Source organism: Oreochromis aureus, linkage group 13, assembly GCF_013358895.1.
Source record: "Oreochromis aureus strain Israel breed Guangdong linkage group 13, ZZ_aureus, whole genome shotgun sequence".
NCBI lineage: Eukaryota > Metazoa > Chordata > Actinopteri > Cichliformes > Cichlidae > Oreochromis > Oreochromis aureus.
Window position 1 is genome coordinate 23,031,534 of NC_052954.1, and position 24,667 is coordinate 23,056,200.

The window sequence follows — 24,667 nt, forward strand, 5'->3', positions numbered from 1 at the left end:
CTCATCATAAAGGTCACAGGGGTGAAGAAAATCTATTTGGGGTTCATTCAGGGTAAATCTCTCATACTCCAGCCAATGATTTTGGTAACTTAGCAACTTTATAGATGAACTGCATGCTACTCAACAGTCTCCACTGGATCTCCACTTTATCAGCTTGCATCCATTTGAGGACTCTTTCCTCTCAACAGCCTCCACATCAGCATTAAACTGCAGGATTCCATGTCCTTATTGGATGCTGAGCAAAAGCACACTTCCTCGGCCTATAATGCTGATGGAAGGCTTTCTGTGCCATCTGCCAGCCATGTGAATTTGTGAGTGTTGATGCAAGTGCATCCGTAGGGTTATTTCTGACTAAACAGGGTGTGCCGTACGCTCTGTATAGGCAGGAAGGAGGAAGAAAAACAGAGAGGAAACAGTAATGAGCTCAGATAGAGAGAGAAAGAGTGACACCAAGAGCTGGTGAAGCATGATGATAATTGGGGGAAATATCTTGAGGTTAGAATGAGAAGTAATCCATACTACTGTTTACATCTTAGATTTCAAATCAAATCATATTAAATTAGCAGAATTCTGGCAGTATAAGGATTTTGTTCTTCTTCTTTTTTTTTCATCGCAACAGTACTTTAAACTGATCATGAATATTCAGACCCCATTCAGCTTGAACTGACCTCAGTCTCACTGGATGAGAAGTGAAATGCTGAAAAGCAGATGTGTTTGACTGGGCATAAAAATCCACTTTAACACAACGTTAGCTTTTGCAAATAAAGCGGGGAAGCACTTGGCGACAATTCTAATGCGGAGTAGACTCTTGATTTGAGGTCTGTTGAGGTTAATATATTGGTGGAGCTCTGTTAGTTATGTCCCCAGAGAAAATTTTAAACTAAAAGAATTAAGCTAAAGAAATCTGTGACTAACATAGGACCCTCAGGAAAGAGAGATTTTTTTTCTTTTTTACTGCCTATGGGGAATGGGTTGAATCAACGAAGTGTCATTAATTCCATGACAGGGTGGTATTCTTGGCTCCAATAATTCGCAAGGGAAATGGCTGTGAGCATTACTGCACCGCACAAATCACACTGGCAGTTATCTCAGCTGATAGACAAGGAGCAGCCGTGCCTGAATGTTCCTAAGAACTGAACAAGAGCCTGTACATAGGGAGTGAAGGTCAATTAAAGTCACACTGTTTAAAGCTGGTCAAAAAACTGACAAGTGCCCTTGTCCCGCACCCACCTTCTGTCGTTCACATAAACAAAGGCAGAATGATGACAGCACAATGCGACTGAAACTATTAAAGCATTAAAGAGCATATTGGCCAACAAAAATAAGGAGGAAAGACGTGCTTAGTTTTCACAACTGGTGGTTGACATAACAGTTATAGCAATTACTGTTATTACTGACTATGTTGATTAGTTTCTGGATTATTATGTGTTTAATTATAACCAAGCACAAATTTATTATGGCATAAGATAAAGAAAACCTAACCTTTATAACAGTAACATACAATAAATCCTATCAGACAACCTATTTTCAATAGATATGAAACAATCATGGACAGGGGCTGGCGATATTTAGCATGAAAAGAGCCAATTAAGCCATTTTTGACCTGAAAAATGTATATGGAGCTGTAATGAACCCATTAACATCACTAATAGATCTAAATAAAAAAAGAATGAAATATGTAATAATATGTATAGCTATACTTGAGCCGTGTGTTTGTGCAAATGAATATTCCAAGTAGATGATTTTCATAAATAATTAAACATTTAAAAAGCCAGTTTCTAGTCTAGCCACAGATCAAGCATACCAGTAACCCAGCAGTGATGGCGATGACAGAAAATCTATTCGGGCGCTTTTAAAGTTTCCATTTTCCTCTGCTAACTTTCATTTGTATGTGGAATCCATAGGCAGGTATTCATTTATTGTGTTGTGATACACAATAACATAAAAAAAGGTTTATAAGCAACATAGTTTTATAATTGGCAAATGTAAAGCATCACTTTCAAATATAAAGACAAATATAAAATCATGTGTAAAAAAAACATATTGATGATTTCTATCTTAATATTCATCTTGTGTTTTTTTCTTGACAAAGCCACAGGGAGTTGCTGCAAATGGGGAAAAGAGCCCCACATGGCTGCAGGGTTGCAGGTTCGGGACCTCATTTGTGGAATTGATTTGTCAGGATCAGCAAAGAGAATCCTTGTAGATCCTAATTTAATAAATTTTTAACAAAATAATAATAAAAACAAGGAAAAAAGATATACAAATACAGCAGGATAAAACACGTCGTATACTACAGAACCCAGCCCATCCATCTTCACTAACTCAAGTTTATTTTCTCTCTCGCACTGTCAAATTACTGGAATTCCAATTACTTACAAAATTCTTTGCAAATGAAAAGTGAAAATTGGACATGCATTATAGTTTATTTATTTATTTAGCTTCAGGCAAAATAGAGAAATTCTCCCTCTGTTGCTTTATCAATGTTTGGAGACATGGGGAGAGACACTCAGCGTGTGCAATCACTTGTGCACCCACACACTAGCGGGTACCTCATAAACCAAGGCAGCTTAAGAGCCTATGGGAGCTCAGGCATAACACTTTCCATGCATACAGTTTGGAGAGAGAGGTAATGAGTTGAATTACTTTACTAAATGGAGGGGCCTGGTGCTCTGGTGTATAAAACTGTGGAGAGGTGACCTCATGGGCCCCAGCATTTTACTCTTTTGACTCGCCCTGATGATGGAGAAGATTTAACTGGGATTTTATCAACAAGTTTAAAGAGACACAATTTTTTTTAAATACTATCCTGAATATGCAAGCTATTGAGTTATGCTGCATCTGTAAATAAGCCAATATTTATATTCATTAAATGCAAATGCTAATTAGATTTTCTCGAGTTAAAGATGAATGTTTGGTGTTAAAAAATGTATAGATTTTTTTTTAATGTCACACACAATTACCCAGAAAATTTTGAGCATTTTATTCACTCCAGAAATGATGGACAACTGCCTGGCAGGGGAATAGATAGCTGGAAGCATTAACTTTGTAAGGTACATATTCATGCAAGGGACGGGAGTAATGCAATCACTGTCTTTCTGTAAAATCAAAGCTTTGCAAGTCACTTTAAAGAGTCGCATTAAGGTTTTAAACACAGCTTGACAAGATGGATGGAAAGTTAAACATGCAAGTTAATTGCTGTGAGCCAGAAAGACAGATGATTCATCAACATAGATATAGATAACATGACACAGTGGGCAGTAGACTAATTTACCAAGATCAATCACCCTGAGTCTCAAGCATGTAGCAAATTTCAGATTAAATTGTGTGTGTGAGAGACAGAGGGAAAAACTGTGGAACTTAATCATGTCCCTCACGAAAGCTAAATAATGAGTAATGGCAAATTACTTAAAACATTAAGCCTAATAGGTCGTACATGAGAAAAACTCTGGGGGTGATTATGTTAATGAAAGTAGATTTCCTTTCTCAGCTGCTTCAAAGTGAAGCCAACACAGGTGGATTGATATTCCTGCTCAGAGCCAGTCAAAACAAAGAGGGCTGGAGGGTTAGTGTGAGACCAGTTGCACTCAGTGTGTATGTGCGTAAGTGCCTGTGCTCGTGTGTTTATCCGAACATTTCTCTGTCTGTGTGTGCATTTTTCATCAGGGTGAGATCCAAGTGCCTGCAGATGCTGGTGCCATTTGCTCCCCTGACAATCAAAGGCCACTGCAGAATGGCAGTTCCTCAGAGACCTGATTTACAGGCAGTTTACCTGTATGCCACTATTACTGGAATGTGCAATATGCTCTACCCCTGTGGCAGAAAATTGACATGAAGGGAAATTTTTTTTCCGCAAGGAGGCAAGGACAGAAAAATACTATAAGCAGCTATTCTGTTTGGTCTTGAAATATGTCACAGGACATTGCATTGCTTGTGAGCATGGACATTGTTGCTGATCATTGTCTTCCACATTTTACCTGCTATAAACATGTACTCTTTCCTGTGCAAGTGATTGGTATTTGAATACAGTTCAGAAATGTCGAACTGCGTCAGTGACATTATGAACTAGAATACAGTACAGAGCGGTAACTGTTAAGTTTATATATACTGCTCAAGTGAGAAGATACAAGCTGAAACTAGTACTGAAATCGGGCTTGATATGAAGACAGGATTACACAGTGATGTGAAAAAAGAAAGTTTTCGCAGTCAAAAATCCAGTACACCTTAAGTACTAGTAGGATAACTAGTAGACAGGTCCTGCAAAACAAATGCAATTGATTAACTGTCTTTCAGCAACTGTGACAACCTCAATAAAACCAAAAGGTTTTGGCAGTTTTCTGGTCTGGAGCATTCGGATGTCTGTGAACACAATGCCATAACCTTCCCACGAGTGGAGATTGCAGAAAATTCACCTCAAGGTTAGAACGTGCAATGGTCAGAGAAAATGCGAAAACTCCAAAATCTACATTTTAGACTCTATAGGCCTCAGTTAGCAAGGCAACCATTACACTTCACAGCAGTACACTTAGAAAAAGACTCAATAAGTATGAGTTGCTTGGAAGAGTTGCCAGGAGAAAGCTTCTTCTATCTAAAATCAATATAGCAGCATAACTTAGGCTTGCCAATTTACATCTGAACAAGTCCCAAGACTTTTAGAACAAGGACAGTTCAAAGGGGAAATGTTTGGCCACAATGTGGATCACATTTGTCAAAAATAAACACAGCACAATCATCTCACCTCACACCAACTGTCAAGCACAGTGGTGGAGGGATGATGGTGTGGGCTTGCTTTGCACCTGGATAGAACTTGATAGTCCTGATCATTGTCCTGCTTCATGTCATGCAACAGGACAATAATCCCAAGCACACCACAACAGACTGGCTAATGAAAGATTTAGATCAGCTCAGCCAAACTCCAGACTAAAATTTTGTGGTGGGACCTTAAGAGAGCTTTACACAAATGAGTGACTGTAACTTTGAAATGATTAGTACAAATAATTTAAAATGAAAATAAAAAACCAGACAGTGATACTGCAGATAAATGCTATCAAATCTTTCCAGATACTGTTTTCTCCAAGTATGTATTCAAAAATAGATATAGTATTATACATTTATCATTATAGAGGTCAATTGAGACTCTGCAGGGATAATGGCTTTTTTAAAGGGCAGACATTCTGTTAAATTAAGTGACCGCAGGTAAGGCACCTCTAACATACAAGGTTAATGGAAAAAACATCAGCACAACGAAGCAGCTACTGGAGTCAGTGTTATCCGCACTTTTTCACACCAGTGAACCTCCTTTTCCAATAAGAAGGTTGAGATACTGACACAATCTTTGACATTTACACTCATCAACTTGTTGCCCAATGGATCACAGTAAAGGCCACTTAATTTCAGCACATATGACACATAGGCCAAACAGTATTTTCTTTTTCATTCTGCTTATTACAAATTATATCTTATCAGCAGATATGCCCCTTGACTTAAGGCATTTGCCAGTATCCATCCCTCTCAAGGAGCTTCTTTTTTTTTTTTGCTCTGTTATATTTCAAAGCACTGACTCAAAACCAGCAATAAATAAAAAAGAGAAACTAAGAGAATGAGAGCAGTACAATAAATGGCCTAAATGTACGTCATGGAGAAATGCATCCGTCCCATTTGCATTGCTGATTCTGGCACAGATTAGCATAGCCTGTAAAGAATTGCTGATATCACTAAAACAGGCTATACTAATTAAAGCCAGAATCATCAATTCAGATCTTCAGACACCTTGACCCCTAAAAATGGAAGAGAGGTTTGGTTCCAAGTGAGGCTGAAGTTGGAAACAAATCAAACGTTAGCATCAGAAAGTGAATAGATAAATGGAGAATAAAAGAAAAGCACACAAGGAATTGGATGTTTCAGTGGTATAAAAATATAGAGAATAACAACTTCAAAGTTAAAGGTGACAATATGCCCTCATCACATAAAATAAAAAGATTCTTAGCTTCTGTCCTGTCAAGGAAAAAAGTGAATTAAACGTTTTTTTTATATGCTTTTGCCCCTGTGAGTTTTCAACAGATGGTAAATTTCAGCTTAGAGCAGCACAGAGGTGGAAAAAAAGACTGCTCAACAGGAATGAAGGTCCCTTGTTCTATAGGCAGTCATTATCAAACAGAAGTCATAATTTGGTGCAGCAGCAATTCCCATACTGGGAATTATACCGCACAAAATGCATAAAACAGGACTAGATTGTTAATGATACCCTTCATAAAATGGATAGCCTGGCAAAACAGAAATGAAGGGAGTGTAAAGGGAACAGAAACAGAAAAATTCAATCCAAGGAAAAAGTTAGGAAGTTCCAAATGAAAACAGTGCTGGGTTTTTAAGATTTGCAGAATATGCATTTTATTTTCAGACCTCTGCTCAACTCAAAAATACCAAGAGTAAACTAAGCAAAAACAAAGCTGAATTTCCTTAACAGCTGAACAGAACAATGAACAGGCCGATATAGCACCTTCAAATGATGAAGGTGCTATATCGGCTTTGACTCTGACACTTAAATGACAAACAGATGGCATTCCTTGTGTTTGGTTTGAATTTCTCTTTGAAACCTATGACAATCGCAGTGCTATGCTCTGCCAGCTAGTCAACCTCCCCTTCTGTTCCTCAGTTATGACATTTAATAATGGGCAGACAATGTTCCTGAAGAATATTATGTCACAATAAAGTTGACCTTTGACCTTGTCACTTCATAAAAATTATGAAGTGACAAATTTTTTTGAGGCAGTAGTGACCATGACCTCTGACCCCTAAAATCTGGTTATTTCTTTATTTAAGCAACTTTTTTTTAAACATTGGAAAATATGAACTTCCAGACATACCATGGCTATAACACACATAATAAAAATGTGTGGGAGAAATATTTTGCTCAGAAGTTTCGACTTTTTCCATCTATCGGTGGCTTAGATAATGTGGAAGATGAAATAATTCCTCATCATAATGATACAAAGCTGGGAAGGAAACAGGGTAAGGTTTACTGATTCATCACCATGGCGCTACAATGCATACCTAGATTTCTATCACTGATGAGAAGAGGAAACATTCCTAAGGGGTTGTGTAAACCAAATAACTAAACTCCTAAGACACAAGTTCAAAAGAGAAAAAGGAAGAAAAAAATGCTCATTTTGACAATTCTATTTACCTTTAATTAGTAATTTCAGTGATGCTGGGGGTTCATATTTGGAAAGATAAGAAACATTTCTGTTTGAAACATGCTCACTGTTTTTCTTCTTTTTTTTTGCCAAAAAAGTTATGAAAAGTGGATTACAAAGAACTATAAACTCAAGCACAAATATAAGTTATGGATCCTACTTTTTTCGTTTATGTAAAGCTTACACACGGCAGCCCATTTCCATTCACATAGAGTCAAACACTGTTGCTATCAAAGTTGCTGGTGCTGGGTTTAAGGCAACAGGGAGTTTCACTCCAAAACTGTCACAAACAGATCTTGGCAAAAGACTCCTTTGCATCCCATTTAAAAAGCTGAATTTTTGCACTTTTAATGATCCTCAGTCCCATATTTGTAGATTTTACTGCCTAGACATAACCTACTAGTTTTTAGTGTTTGAACCTACAAGTCAGTTAAATTTAAAAGTAAAGTGGAAAGAAACCAATTAAGGAGTGACAACAAAGTGAAAGAAAGTGAGAAACATAAAGCTCAAAAACACGGCATGAACCACAAGTGTCCTAGATGACAAACCTGTGACTTACTTCACTGCCGCTGCTACAGCCTCCTAATTTGGACTTGCTCGCTCGAAGATGATCATTATCCTTGGCGTCTTACATTGCCAGTGTTTCAAGGCACCAACACAAAAGGACACCATGTGCATATCTCTCTGATACAGCAGCATATGACAAAATAGCAGTATTTGTCCCTGGGATGACAGTATGCTGGGAGATGAAAAATATCTGGACTGAAATGGTTGAATAACCAACCAAAAGGTCAGGTTGTTGAAGTAGGTGTGATTCCATACTGTTGTGTTGCTGGTAATAATACTTATGCTTACTTGGCGGTTTTACCGATCTAGCAGCAGAAATCTAAGACATGATCAAACATACATCGCCAGGTCACATACGGTACACAGCACAGCAGGCACAGTATCTGTAAAGACCATCGCTATAATTAAGGAATCAGGAGAGAAAGTGTAATGCATAATATTGTCAAGTGAGTTAATCTCTCTTATGTTGCAGTCTGGTGTTGCTTCCAGCTGACGTCACGGAGAAGCTTACTCAGTACTAAGAAAATAATGTCATCCCGCAGCTGGGCTTATACGGTACCATCAACACATCCTTTATTTTATTTTCATCACTGTGGTGTGTTCATGCTGCGGATGCCAATAAAGTTGTGGTAATGGAATTTTAGAACATCTAGTTCAGGGATCTGCGTAGCATTTGCAATTTACAATTGCCAGGTAATGTTTCAAATGTTTCAAACAGCTTAACACTAAACACAAATGGTTTCTGTGCAGTTTACAAGATAGAAATGCAGCCTCTGTACCAATGACAAGTGTGACAAGTTCACTCACAAAGACAGAAAGAAAAATATGAAAGAAGACAAAAGAGGTACTGACAGCTAACTTATACATTTGGTAACTGGGAAATTTAAAGCTTAGGTAAGGTTAATATTTTCCTGCTGCACTGCTACATTGGATTGGATTCACCTATCTGCCAGATCCCACTTCCTCTGATAGTAATGAAGCTAAACACTTGGCTAGAAAAAATAATCCAAATTGATTAAGAAAGAAAATCTAATTAAAACCCAGAAACTCACTTTTTTCGTCTCCCAAATACATCTCGGCAGTGTGCATCAACAAACTGTATTGCCCTGTTCCACTCAGTAGTTTTTACTGTTAAAACAACACTTCCAATGTGAATGAAGTAATTCCCACCTTGTAGAAGTGCCCTTTTCTTTCCTTTAAACTGCTTTTAAGATGGTTGCTGTGTGTGTATTTCAGAACTGGGACCACAAAAAGAATTTTAAAATGACAAATTAAAATAAAATTAAACTATGTTTTTATGTAAGCAAGCTAAATAATATACCAGGTATCTTTGGGCCAACTGCAAGGTAACCTGCAACCTGTAAAAAGTTCATACTAAAAGAAGTTTGAAGTTGTTGTTTTTTTTTGTTTCTTTGGGGTTTTTTTTATTTTATACATTTTCAACCTATATAGAGCTTACAACAGGCCAGTATGTAGAAAGCATCTATTAACATTCCTGGATTGCCTACTGAAAGGTTACAGTGTACAGGGTCTATTAAATATTTCAAATGTGTGCAGATGTTAAGGCATTGCTACTGTCAATGCATTCACTGCCTACAGAATGAATGGTTGCCTGAAGAACGGCACAACTCAAAATCCCAGCATAAAAATATACTTATGCCACAGGAGAAATGATAGAGAGATACATCTGGACACTGTCTCCAGTAGGTACGGGAGTCTGTGTGCTCTGCCAACTGAAATAGGAAGAATAATAAAAGCTTTAAGCTTTGTGTAAAGAGAACAAGGGGAAAAAAAGGAGAAGGGAGTTTCTGAAAAAGAAATCATGATATAAAAAATGTCTCAAGTTTCATTCAGTTTGATAATTCATGTACTGTTTCCCCATTAATTTTTAACTTGGACAGAATGGGCAGAAAAAAGAGTGGGTGGATATAGCAAAAGAAAAGAGGACAGCTGTGCTGCTGTCAATTAACCAAAACTGATATACCTCACAAAAAGGTATTTAAATACTGCTGAAAACCTTCTCAAAACTGACCCTCGGACTTTTTAATATATTATATCTATTATTTTATTACAAACTAAATGTGCTGCAGAAACAAATAACTACAGCTGACCAAATACTAGGAGCATGCAAGGGACATTTTTTCCACACTAAAGTTCAAGATTGTTTAGATAAAAGTGTCGTTTTGGTACGTTTCCTTTTCTAGTCTAGTCAGCAGTACAGGAGATAAGAAACATTTTTCAAAAAGTTAAAGGCACACATAAAATAGCTCAGTCTTTCACAGAAAGCGGATGGGTATTGCAAAGGAAAACACTGTGAAGACAGCTGTGACACTTTGTATTAAATTTCATACTTCTTGAAGGACACTCTTCTTTGGATGCTGGCTGCCCTTTTTTCCTTTCTCAGTCAAAATTATCCTTAAATTTCCTAGATAATGTTTAGGTCCAGGCTCTTGGGAGGCCAGTCCATGACAGATAGTGTTTGATTGTGTGTTTTCTTTATCCAGTCTTGATTTACTGCAATGACAGTGTGTTTAGTATCATTGTCAAGCTGAGTAATGAAGCTGTTGCCAATCAGATGCTTTCCAGATGGTATTGCCCGTTGGTTTAAAATATGACTGTATTTTTCTGTGTTAATCATTCCTTGTATCTTGAAATGATTCCCAACACCACTGGCTGAAATTCAGCCAAAACCATTACAGAGCTTCCACTGTGTTTTACAGACAGCTGTAGACACTCACTGTTGTATCTCTCTCCTCACCTCCACTGTACAAAGGTTTGAACAAAAATTTCTAATCTGGATTCATTACTCCATAAGATCCATTGCCACTGATTTCCAGTCCATTTCTTGTGTAATTTGGCCATTCTCGGCATTTTCTCTCAGTTTCCCTTTCTGAAGAATGACTTCTTGACAGCCATCCTTGCGCTGAGACCATTTCCGTGGAGGCTTTGGCTAACAGTTGATCGATCAATGGAGGGCTCAGATGGATCTCTTAGGTCCTGTGGCAGGTCTTTTGTATTTTTTTATGTAGGACATAACTTTCAAATACTGTTCACCTGCTACAGAAAGTTCTAGTTTCTAGGCCTGGTCCTTCTTCTTTTGTTCTCCATTTGCCAATATACACCATGCTGAAATATGCCAATTACATCTTTGAGAATGCTCTTTTTATTTTAGAACACATTTTATACTCTCAGTAAAAAATGCTGCATGTTACGTGCAGACTCACCACTGGATCATATCTTGAGTTATGTGTCTTTTTTTATACTCAAATGTTCGGTGTTGTGTGTTCCTAATGACCACTGATAAGGGGCTCAACAAAAACAGTTAAAAACAACATTCTTCTGAAAAAGGTCAGGTACAAGGACTGAATAGAAATTAACTGAAAAAGCACCCGATGTCTAAAGAAAAACTTTGAAAGACCGTCACTTAGACATTATAAGAATATCTGGCTATTTGGAAGCTAAAAGGCAAAGAAATAAGAAGTGTCTCGAGACTTTTTGCACAGTACTGTACCTCCATCAAATGTACTGAGTGAGAGTATAGCTGCAAGGCAAGTAATACAAGGCTCAGGGTAACAAGAAGATGATAATGAAATCTTTTTATCTAATGAAAAAAGTGCCTGAAAAGCATAATAACTAGCCAAACAACTTCTAAACAGGTTTACAAAATTAGTGAAGGCATAAGACAATCTTTTTGAAAAAGAAAAAAAAACACTACACTGAAAAGACAAATCTCTGTGGGGCAAACATATTGACAGAAAGAGGCACTAATTGGAGCCAAAGCTGCCTTTGGACAAAGCAATCAGTGAATGAAGTGGTAAAGTGCAGGAATGGGACTTGGCTAAAGGGTTATGCAATATGGCTGGAAACCAAAAAGGACTCATTACGTGCATCATGCTAGGTGCCATAATTGACTAAAACCTCAGTGGATGAGTTACTGGGTTAGGGTTAGGAAATAAACATAATAGGAGATAAAAAACATCACATGCATCCAAAAAAAAAAGCCAATCACTCTGCTGTAGTACACTTAACTGAGAATGATACAGCACTGAGTCTCGACATGCACCTCTAAAGCTTTGCTTCTGTACCATCTCAGCTTCTTTAATCTGTCCCCTGGGGCTTCACCTCATACCAACAGGGACACTCCATCTCAGTGTCCTCTAAAGCAGACAATACATATAACCCAAATATATATGTTGGGGTTTTTTTTGTTTTCTTTTTTGTTTTTACTATATTGTGGTCTGGTTTAACACGTTCTGATTAACTAATAATATATTTCAGTCACCTTTCTCACTCACTATGCGTTAATAGACCTCTCTCTGGCTCTCTTCCACATTATGTCTTCCCTCGGTCTCCGCTACCAGTCGCGGCAGATGACCATCTCTCCCTGAGCCTGGTTCTGCCGGAGGTTTCTTCCTGTTAAAAGGGAGTTTTTCCTTCCCACTGTTGCCAAAGTGCTTGCTCATAGCGGGTCATATGATTGTTGGGTTTTTCTCTGTATGTATTATTGTAGGGTCTACCTTACAATATAAAGCGCCTTGAGGCAACTGTTGTTGTGATTTGGCGCTATATAAATACAACTGAAAATTGAATTGAACATAAAAAAGCAGAGTAAGTATTCCAGTGCACATATACAAAGTGACAGGTAAATAGTAGAAATTAAAAAGGCAGTTACCATGTTTCTGTTGCAACATAATTTAGCAGAGTTATTGTATCTCTCAAGTGATGTGATTGGTATTTGACTTTTAGTGTTGGGGACAAAAATGCTGGCAAAGTCCTTTCCAAGCTGTCCGGTCCCAAGAGAGCCAATTTCAAAAACAGCACTTTGAAATGTATCGGATCATTATTTAAATTGAATTCCATCCACTTGGATGGCATCATTTGCATTTATATACACAGATACACTGTTAATGAAAAATGGGCTTTTCATTTGCCAGAGATAAAGAGTTTTTAAGCAAAGTGAAAACAACAATCACTACAATGTTTCAAAATGCCCTAATCCTACTGTCGCCAAATATCATCAAATCTTTGTGTGGACAGAGCTTAGTAGAAGTGTGTGTGTGTGTGTGCGTGTGTGTGTGTATGTGTATTTATTGGAGATTTCCTAACTCTTAACTTAGTGAGAGATTATTCTTTAATTGCGAATACGAGCCCCTGAGAACTGCAGCTGAATACCAAATAGGTTTTTATAATGTTTGAAGTATTATAGTACAGAGCCCACTAGCTAATGAAGTCCCAATGGAATGGTTTCCCCAACTATAATTCACCTTTTGTTCTCACAAATGCTTCATCAGTTCCCCAGATCAAGTTAGGATATGCAACAAAACAGAAACTAAAAAAATATATATAGTGTGGCTTCAAAAAATGGAATCTTACAGATAATTGACATATGTTATACAACAAACAGAAATAACCAAATAATGAATTTATTACTAATTAATTAGTTAATTTGTTTTGTCATTTATCTTAAGGATTTCTTGTAGACCATGTAATGGTGAAGCAATAATTACTGCTCCAGGTCTTATGACAAAAAAGATAAGAGAGTTGCCAGCACTGAATGGTGCATTTTACTGAGTTAGTCTGCAAATAAAGTTTAAAAAATGTAGCAATGCAACTTCTGTAATTTTTTGTTGCTAGAAAATTGATTTTGTCAGGTGACCAGTTAGTATAGGGTGCATATCTGAAGCTTTCTTGAATATCAATGAAGCTGTTTTTTTTTTAAAATCCTCAGTGACCTTTTAAATGATTAGCTTTGGATAAACAAAACTCAAAGCACTTTAAACCATAGTGATTACAATCTGCCACCAAACATTGTGCATGTCCAATAAAATGTAACAAAGAGACAAATGGCTGAGATGGATGAAATGAAACAAACCTGAGACAAACACATTACTTTAGACAGGTAATGATATTCTAAGAAATGAGGTGACAGAAATGGTTTATCTGTGCCTTCCTACACATTCACAAATGTGTTTGTCCATATCTCTTGTATAACCGTGTCCATGCCTCCTGTTACTCCAAACCCAAATTAAATGCACGCTGACTGAATCCTATCCAGTGCTTGAGTGCTTTTAACCACATTTGCTGTTGGAACCACCCTCACAGATGTGCTGCTTGGTGACAAGCCCACTGTAAACCCACTGAACTCTTCATAGCATTTACACTGCATGCATGCACCATTTCATTAGCGATAAATGAGCCTTGCCTTTGGCCAATTAATGACTTTTTTTAATGTTTGCTTGATTTTAATGTTTTTTGGGGTGCTTTTTGTGTGTGTTTATTTCACTTATAGCGATTGCATGGATTATAGCCTGAGGTATCTACTGTCAAATGAATGCAAGTCTGATATCAATCATCGGTTCAGTGGAAGACCAGATTTCCATTAAGAGGAAGCCTCATCCAAGGCTACATCATTTGATGCAAACTTTTCAGGAGAAGTTGAAGTTATATTTTATCAGAAAAAGTTCTGCAGCACTATGCACCAAATAGATAATATTATCACAACCTATCATCCCTATGTTATTTATACTCAGGGGTTGGACTTCATTACTTTTATAGTTTTTTTATCATAGTTTTTTTTAATTTACTGTCTTTATTTACAAAACAACAAGACTTACACAAGTTCTTTTCTAATGTCAGGTCACAAGTTAATGTAATTCAAAGGTTTTATCACCAGGTTGAAGTCAGTAAATAGATAAAGCAGCACATAAATAATTAAAATAATACACTGATGATAAAGGAACTGGAACTTATATAACATTTTTTACTCTGAGCAATAGACTTTCGACTACAACCCCCATTCACACTTTTATACAGCACTTTTTATTCTGACACACACACACACACACACACACACACACACACACACACACACACACACACACACACACACACACACCAGGAGGAACTTGTGGTTCAATATCTCACATTACTGATACTTCAACATGCAGACCAAAGGAGCTGATTATTATACGACCTATGGTACTTCCTTAGCTTTTATTTTTGCAGCAATTTTTGCTATTAGCGAAGAATAAATAACAGAAATAATTATCACTAATATAACTTGAGACCACACAACCAAAATCCCAGCCTCTCCACTTCGGGATCCAACACAAATATTCATTTCATTTGTCAAGGGACAGCCTGTCGCCCTCTTTGTGACACTAGTACTTTGCCTTTAACAACATTTTTGGGGTTCTTTTTTAAAAGCAAATCTTGATCCAATTAAATCACACGCATACTGCTTTTCCCAAGCAATGCTGCCTATTCACATTACACATTATTAAGCATCACATTTATTATTGTACATCTAAGTATTGGTAGTAGCGTTTGTGTTTTTGCATTGTGGTTGTTGTCATCTGCCAAATGTCATTATTATTACAGCTGATTATTTTTTACTGTCTTGTGTGTGCTGATATTTTGTTTTTGCAGATAATAACTTACAGATGTTGAGCAACTGCCACTGAGGACTGCTACCCTACATGGGCCTTCGCAAAAGCAAAGTGCCTGGATTGTGCATCTAAATTAAGATCAAGCGCACTTCACCATCATTTTTACACGGGTAGTTTAAATTTAGTGGTCTACAGAGATTTCAACGATTAGATATATTTTTTCAAATTTGGATAAATATTTTGAATAATCATCTTGTCATAGTTGTTATAACAGCCCATAAAAATGCCAAAACCAAAACTATATTGATCCTATTAACGAGCACCAACTGTGTTTTAATCAGCAGCTTAGAAACGAAGTTGGTAAGTTTAAATGTTTTAATGAATTGCATGCTTGTTAGTAACTGGTTGGTAATATAATTTGGCGTCACTAGGATTTAAAAATTCATTATGACCTTATATTGTATTGCAATGCAGTTGGTCTGAGAAAGAACATGGGATCTGCTTTCAGGTTTTAGAAGGTCTAGGCTGTGACAGGCGACTTTAGCCAATCACAGGTCTTTTCAGATTGAATTAGCTGAGTGCATGAATAATAATTTACTCGGGAAAGACTCCGTTTTTGTAGTTCTGCCTTTGTACGCCACAACAGTTGACTTTAAATCACACAATCCAGATGTGATCGAAGTGACGACTTTCAGCTTTTATTCAAGGGGTTTTAACTGCATTTTTATTAACTGTTCAGGAATTAAAGTCAGTTTTATCCATGGTTGTTAGACTCATATTAATGTAGCTCCTCAGGCAGGACTAATCAGAGCCTTCCCAGGCAGGCTTGCAGGATAATACCGGATCATGCTGTTTTGATCGACTGGAAGAAAGAGTTCTGCTACCACTTCATTACACCCCTTTACCTCATGAGAAGTTATCTGCACACATGATTTCTTTTAACTAAAATCTACAAGAGGTGACACTTTTGATAAACTAGAAAATAAGAACTCAAGTAGCAGCTGTGGGGGGCTGTACTTTGTGGAAATGATGCTTTGAGCTAAATTCTACCATCAGCATGGTACTGTAACATTCTCATAGTCAGCTATGAGCCTCTGTACACCACCACACATGGGTTTTAAATCAAACAACTGAGATGTGATTGAAGGGCAACCTTCCAGCTTTAATTCAAGGGGTGTTACAAAACATCTGCAGTTGTTTAGGAATTGGAGAAAATTTTATACATAGTGGCCCGTTTTCAGAATTGCCTTTTATATTTTATCACTACAATTTTAAATATGAGTCCCAAGTAGATGTTGGTGCAAGTGAGGAAGGCCTTCATTAGGCTGAAAGAAAAAAACGATAACAAAGTTAAACAAATCAGATAAATACCAAAAATTGTTGGCATAGCCAAATCAATAACCTGGTAAATTCTTAAAAAGAAAGAATGCACTGCCAACTCCGCAACACCATAAAGCCCAAAAGACCGAGGAAGGCAACTAAAGTAGAAGATAACAGAATTATTTTTATGGTTAAGTAAAACAAATTTACAACATCTAATCAAGTCAAAGGGAAGGGGAACTCCAGGGGAAGTAGGAATGTCCTTGTCAGAGTGAGTAATAAAGAGGCACCTTCATGAATGTAAATACAGAGTTTACAACAAGGAGCAAACCACTGGTTATACTCAAGGACAAGAAAGCCATTTCTGAAAAGAAATCTCTGGGCAAATTAACTTGTACCAGAATGAAGGGAAGAGATGGAGGAGGTCACAAACGGCTCGTGATCCAAAGCATACCACAATATCTGTCAAACATAATCGAGGCAATGTTATGGCATGGGCAGGTATGGCTGCCAGTGGAAGCGGGTCACTAGTGTTTATTGATGCTGTTACTACTGATAGAAGCAGCAGGATGACTCTTGGAGTGTAGAGGGCTATACTCTCCTCAGATTCAGCCAAATGTTGCAAAACTGATCAGACAGAACTTCACGGTGCAAATAGTGATAATGACCCAAAGCATAGTGACAGTTAGTTAGTTTTGAGGCTCTAAAAACAGGAGACTATGTATAAAATTGCTCTAATTAATAAACAATGAATGAGGTTTTATTTTTGTAAAACCCCCTGAATTAAAGCTAACAGCTAAACACTAGCGTACATAGTCAAAACTACAAAAATTGTGTCTCTGTTCAGCAAATTATAGACCTACCTATATAATAAGTCCACACAGGAAGTGAGACCACTGGTGAAATGGGTTGAGTAGAGGGCTGCCAAAAGAATAAGTATAAGCCATATGGCTATGCTCATTTGCTCAGAAGGGCTTAAAACAGTCAGGGGGAGGAAAGAGCTGCAGGAGGAGTGCTCACACACACTAATACAACGTGCATTGTGTCTCTTTTTCTGAATGATACTAAAGGAAAAACAGATTTAGTCATAAAAAAAATATACTATCTTAATTGGGGAAAGGCCTTTTTTGCACTTAAACCTTTTTTGCAGATCAAAAGGAACAATTTTAAGCATAGCTCATTCAATCAGCGCTTTAGGGTGCTAGAAAAAATCAACAAAAAACATAAATCCATGCTGAACTTTTTTTCCTAAAAAGGTAGCAAATATAAAACTGTACAAATTTTTTATGTCTTCTGTTTTAGAGGACTTCATTTAAATGTCTAAAACGAACTTTTGGGTTAAGCAGCAGGTCAGGTAACACGGGGGGAAGATGGTGTCATGGGCCAACAGGAGATTCTCTCACTTTTAACTCACCAAATAATTTGTGGAGGTGAAATTCCTGGAGGTCACCTTTCAGCAGAGTGCCTTTTGGTGTCCATGCTGTGTACTGGGGGTGCACGATTATCCTCCTCCAGCCGGATCATGGCGTCTGGAAGGCAGACAGGGAGCAGGGGGCAGAAATAAGGACAGAAAACAAGATAATGTGTTAAAAACACACGTGTCCAAATTAGGAAGTGAAACACGTATAGCACGCCTTGTAGCAATTCATCTGAAGGTCAATCATTAACAGGTGGATAGTTTGTAATATTAATTTCAATTCGGTCAAAAATGACCAGTCTTTCTCTCCAGAAATTAAACATTTCAGCTTTAAAAATAAAATATCTTTTTATTCGGTAACTAAACATATAACACAGCCAAATAGCTCATATTACTCTGCAAAATACCTTGACATCCCCTGCAATGTTAAAATATTTCTTTATGTTTTATTTATGCAATATGTTACAATCAAGGATCTACTCAAATCGTGTGGCTACCATTCCCCACTGGATAATATCTGTCAAAGGGAAGAATGGCATGTCTTCATGTCTAGGGAAGTGTTCATGCCTTATATAGTCTTGGTCTAGTAGAGTTGCTTGCTGTACATAACTGGATCTAGCCAGAGGCTAAGGAAGCAGACCTTCTGAGAGCTCATTAAAACAGTCTTCAAGTGAATGTACTACAAAAGAATGAGCTTGCCATTAAAAATAATCAGAAGTAATGGAGCGGTTCCCACACTGAAAAAACATTTATTAAAAACGGAAGTCATAGCTGGCTTGGATGAGTTAATGAAAAAGAGTTATGGAGAGGAAGAAGGCCAAGGCACGGGCTTGATACTAATATTCAAACAATTCACAAACACCTCCAGCATTGTGAAATAAATGAGCATACCGGTCTCATTTTCGTGTTACATACAAATTACACCTCAAAGGTCAATCGAGGAAATATTTCCTTTCTAATGGGAAGTTGCATGACATTTCTAAGCAAGGACGACTCTCTACAGTGACATCTTTTTTTAGTAACACTGACATTTTCAGTGGCTGCATGAGCACTAAAGTGAAAACAGGCAAAATTTAAATAAAAATGAACAACTGTTTTGTAGCATTTAAAATGAGACATTTTAACAACATGGAGTATTTCATCCTAATACCAATGACCCTGCTTGGCCTATCTGCTTCACAGTTTAGCAGAGTCTGCAGAGGCGTTCTCAAGTGAGACCGAACAAGACAATTACCATTTTCAAGTTTCCACTTTAAATCTGTAACAAGACTTGATCTGAGTCTCAGTTTATAAGAAATACCCAATGAATGAGGGGGCTTTTCCCACAATAATGTGAAATGGTAATTATCCAGATATGAGAATGTCGACGTACAATAGCTCATTAGTACTCTGTTACAGAGATGTTTTATACAGTACATGTGAAGGGCACTGCTTTAAAGTAACAGATAAAAGGTCAAGTAATTATATAAGTTTTAGTTCACAGTTTGAATTAAAACTGTTCTGAAGGAGGAAACTGAATCGTTCATGTTCAAAATACAACTGTGGGCCTTGTGAAAAGAAACTCATGTTTAATTAGCAGACCTTTGTTAAAGTGGAGATTGAGCATTCATACACCAGGCGCAGGCATAAATCGCCAAATAGAATTTAAAAAAACTGACAACATTTTTCCTGATCTCTGCTCTCGGGTCTTGTTGTGTTGCACCAGCTGGTTAAAAAAATTCTAACCTACTTAGCATTAGTTCACCATTCAAACACGAGAAATCTATGAGCTTGAAAATACAAAGTTGATGTGCAAGAAAACATCTGCAGCAGTCAGCAATCAAAAGTTCATCGCATATTGTCCGAAAAATTATGTAAGAAAATGTAATTACAAACTCAGACATGTCAATTCATTTTTATCTCCATGTATTAGAGTACTATAGTATCAGTACGATATGCCCATGCTACAGTATCAGAGCTGTGATTTTGTTTGGGGCGGTGTTTTGCACTGTTGCCTCGCAGCAAGAAAGTCCTGAATTTCGCTCGACCCCACCATTCTTTTCAGTTACTCTGACTTCCTCCCACAGTACAAAGGGATGCAGTTAGTGGGGTTAGGTTAATACCTATAGTAGCAGCCCCCCCACCACCACCACCACCACCACCACCCTACCTGCGACCTTGATAAGGATAAGCATAAAAGAATTCATGGGTGGATAATAGGTCTGTTAGACATCATGGCATTATAATCATTAATGAATTCATGTATGATGACATAATACTTTTCTAAAATGCTACAAATGGATAATTTTAGCCCATTTGTAGGTGGCTGCTAGCCAAAATAGTATCCTAATATCTGATATAGAAAAGAACCTTCAGGGACTAAGATTTACCTTTGTACCAGTGTTGGTTTCTCAACTCCTGATCTTGTAAGCTGTGCTTGTAAACAGTATCAGATTTCCCTGAAAAATTAATTAAATACTCTAACATAAGAACTAATCTTACATAATGACCTGTTCGCATGTTGCAACCCACTTTTAGAGTGAATCTCTATTTAGAATAGTTCTTTGTAAGTAGGAATTTACAATGGGCAGATGTAACTCTGGAAGCATTATAAAATAATAAAAGTTGATGGTGCCAGAAGAAAGAAACTCCCTGGGCATCTAACATCTATTAAAAGAAGGCACATACAGTATAAGTCTAATGGGTTTTGAGAACAGAAAGGACTGAGAGAATGTGGTAAAGCTGCAGTGGCAACAACTAAAACACGAATGTAAACCGGTGCAAATCTCATAAATCTATCACTCAAAGTCTCATATCTCTCTTCCTCCACAACTGAGCCCCTTATCTCACCCAGCTTTGGTCCAATATAAATCTACAAGCAACCCTCTTCAATTTTATTGGCCGAAAATCCATTGATATCACTTTTCACTGAATGTTTATCCTAAACTGTGAGAGCAGAAAAGTGAGAACAACTGCACAGACCCTAGAAAAACTGCTCTTGATTAATGTGTTTTAGGATTTATATTATACAAGTCAAATAGTCAGTGTCGGTTTAATTTAAGAGCCTCAAGTTTTGCTGGGGCATGATAAAAAATAGGGTCCAAACTTCGCTAAAGAAAAAAAATGTTTACTCTACTGCGATAAATGCTACAATTGACTAAGTATCTGCATGCGAGGGTCTGCAAGAGCCTCAGGGAGCGTGTTATAAATGTATGGAGGAGTGTATATTGTCTTCAGCTGTAACACTGCATATGGGAATGTGTAGGAGCAAAGCAGTTTGTATGAATGTGCCTGTGAGAGTGGCAGAAACATAGACATCCACAGAAAGACAGAAAGAAACAGTCTGTTTCTTATGGTTGAACTGCAGTTGAGATTCAGCCAAGGTCATCCTCTTACTTATGACATACATGGAGCCAGACTGAGCCTCTCACTTGGACGCTCTCCATCTGCTCCCACTGATAAGACTGGCTACTTCATGAGCAGCAGACAGACACTACAGCTCTGTATTGTGTATTATATACAGCGGTAATGTGATTAAACTACATTAAGATTGTCTTAGCTTGCCATAAAGATGATAGACAGCATACACATGGTATATACTGCGTGCTACATACAGTGCAATCATAGTATAGATGTTCATCTTCCTAAAAAATCCATTTTGTGATATTTAAAATGCACTGAGATTTAACTGTGGGGTAGATGAGCTAATGCAAGGACGGTATTCTTAAGTCAAAAGAGCTGTCATGCCACAAAGGTGGACACGGATCATCTGTTAATTGGTTTATGCATATGAACTGGGAAACTCATTTGTAGGCTATCAAAGGCAGCTGAAAACAGCTTAACCAAAATATTAAGACCTTAACTGGACTATGCAGACTGCACACATTCCACACACTTTTCCTCAGTGTCTTCTGAAACTCATGTAAAACGGGAGGGTTAATATGTGTGCAGCTGGCTGGTCAGCAGAGCTGCTCTGCCTTCTCCTGATCAACACTCAGTCACCACTTTGTGAGCTAAAGCTTGCTTTAAAATTTATGAGAGGGGAAGAAAAAGAAAATCTTTCTGGCATATCAGTGAGGACAATGAGGATTTTTTTGTAAGCCTTCTGTTTTCTGTGCTCAGAGAAGCACACGAATTCCAGATTGGCTCTGTGAAAGACAGCAGCAGCTCTAACAGTAATACTGTATGGGTGAGACATTAATGCCTAAAGAGATTAGAGAGGCGCCGTCTTTAAAAAAAAATGCATGATAGTGATAATCGATATCCGTGTTTAAGAAAGCTGCAATAAACTAATAGGGAGTCAAATTCACTGCACTGTGAGGACGTTTTGTTTTACACACGCTGAACATAAATATGATTGGCAGTCTTCTGTCAGCTGTCTTTCCATGACATATCAAACAAATAGCGGATTGTTAAATCGGGCTACCAAGAAAAAAGGTTCCTATGTCAAACCACAGAAACCTTGACAGCAGCCTGACCACAGGCACAATGTTTTCTTCATTAAAATTTCACGCTGTTAAAATGAGTGAAATTGTGAACCATCTGCTAAAACACTGTCATGTCCTCACACGAACACATACAGTGGTCTTGTAAAGGGCTACATTCAAAACTTCAAACAAATGGCTAAAATCCAGGCAAGCTTCCCTGACGGCAAAAGGTTCACAGGCTGATCACCATAACTACAGCTGATGATCTCAACATGCGATGCTTCCTGTTAAATGAGCCTTAGCCCATGGAGGTGGACCAATTGGCAGGAAATGAGAACAAATTGATTGGGAAACAGATGGAAGAGAAGCAGCCACTATAAAGCCCATGAGGCTTTAAAGGAAGGAAAGAGTTGAGGGTTGGAAATGAAAATGAGGCAGACAGACTGAGAGCAAACAGCATGAAATAAAGGGCAGATAAAATGAACTACGGGACATAACTTTTAAAAGCTTGGAAGAGAATAAAGAGATTCCACGTTCAAATCAGAGAACTTAAACCTGAGATCTAAATTGGTTTCACTTCATTCACTGAGAGCAAAAAGTAAAACTTTCAACTGTGGCGTTTGCTTTTCTGTCAGTGACACATTTGAACAAATTGCATGTGATCTGCTTCGTGAAGTTAAAAATATTGCAAATTGTCTGCATGATAGATATTTGCTGTGTATTCCTTCCAGGAAACAAGACATTGAACAAGGCCTTGAAAATTTGCCAAGGCATTCTCACTCTCGCACATTTGTTAAGTCTTCTCTCTGAAGTGGTCCACACCGAGACAATATCTACACCGTCAGAGCCAATTTTTAGACAGATTTAAGAGTCATTCAATTTTTGTTTTCAGATTAATCAGCAGTGATGGCAGAACAGGTCTTTGCGACCTTCCAAAAAACTGCATGAATGTGAGACAGTTAAGCTCTTTAGAGGCACAATCTGTGATCCAAATATAAACTCAAAGGTCAGTACCACGAAAACTCAAAAGGGAAGCTGTCACACACTCTCATGTCAAAAGACAACAAGACTTAAGCATTTGGGATGTTTGGACTGGCACATTTTTGCTTTAAGAATAATAAAAAGTAAAGTAAAAACACACACTGGGAATTTTACCACTATTAAGATAATTTGTTTAGTTTGAGTCGTGCACAATTATGAGCACACAGGCTCCTGCACTCTTTCTAGAGACTGATAAGTCAGCCAGTATTAACTATATGTCAATACATTGGGATCAGCATAATAACAGCGTAATGGCTCATGTAATGCTACATGTACAAACACAACAACCAGCATGAAGGGGTCATCTACAACTTGCCATGACTTACTGTTACAACCGATAAAGGGTTTTTATTATCAATGTCGATATTTTGATATATCTGCCAATAATTGTTTCTATCAGTCCCAAACAACACAAACAGATTTCCTTAAGAAATTGTCACAAAATATTGCAGATTATTTGTTTAAATATCAGCTGGTTGTTGTGTTTGTAGCGTTCCAAACTCATATTGCCAACAGTAAAGTTGGAGAGTGCCCTCTAGTGGACAAATTGTCCAACATCAACACTCATAACACAGTTGAAGGGTGTTTCTCCTGTCTCTACTTTTGAAATTATAATTTGTGGGCTTTTATAAATGCTGATACTGATATAGCAGCAGATAGCTAATATCGGCCAACATATTGGGCTCTACTGACGATACAACAAAAATATGCCAGGAAAATCTGTTTATGTTTTGTGTGTCTGAAAGAAGAAAAAGAATCGGCTCATAGATCTAATTTTTAAAATCACCAGATCTCGAGCGGGCCCTCCTTGTTTTTACAGGCTTAGCACTGGCTTGTGGTCGTAGCAAGCAAAAGAGACATACACCGAATTTGTGTTTGTGTTTAAAATGCACAAACAATCAGCTCTGCAGTGGCGATGGTGAATACACAAACAAAAGTTTTGATGAATAACAATGTATGTTTGTTTACTCCACAGGGTACTTGGATTTTTCTTTGGCCTTTGCATTTGAGACAGGTATTTCAGCAAAGTAACATATACTGAAACCATAGCTGATTTCACATGCAGTAAATAGGTTTTGAAATGCCCTGAAATACCTGCTGGGCTGATAAAGCGTCTATGCTGAATGGCAAGTCAGATACAAAAAGAAGCGTTTGCAAACTCAGCAAATGACTCACGGGCATATTAATGACTATCCCTAACAAATACACAGAGAAACCTCCACTTTCAAGTGTTTATTTAGATGAATTCTATCAGTCAGGGTCAGTGGATTAAAACCTCTGGCTCTCTATATAAATTATAAAGCAGCATACTGAAGAAAACCCAAGTAAGAGATA

At 37.6% G+C, this 24,667-nt stretch overlaps 1 protein-coding gene across 4 annotated transcripts in view; it reads right to left on the reverse strand.

The window, feature by feature from the left end:
• chrm3a (cholinergic receptor, muscarinic 3a) overlaps positions 1–24,667 on the reverse strand; it is an 85,869-nt gene that overhangs the window by 34,121 nt on the left and 27,081 nt on the right. For all 4 annotated transcript variants that reach the window (XM_039621392.1, XM_039621390.1, XM_039621391.1 and 1 more), the window contains exon 2: positions 17,883–17,997. The gene's annotated coding sequence lies outside the window, so the exon portion shown is untranslated. The remainder of the gene's footprint in view (positions 1–17,882; positions 17,998–24,667) is intronic.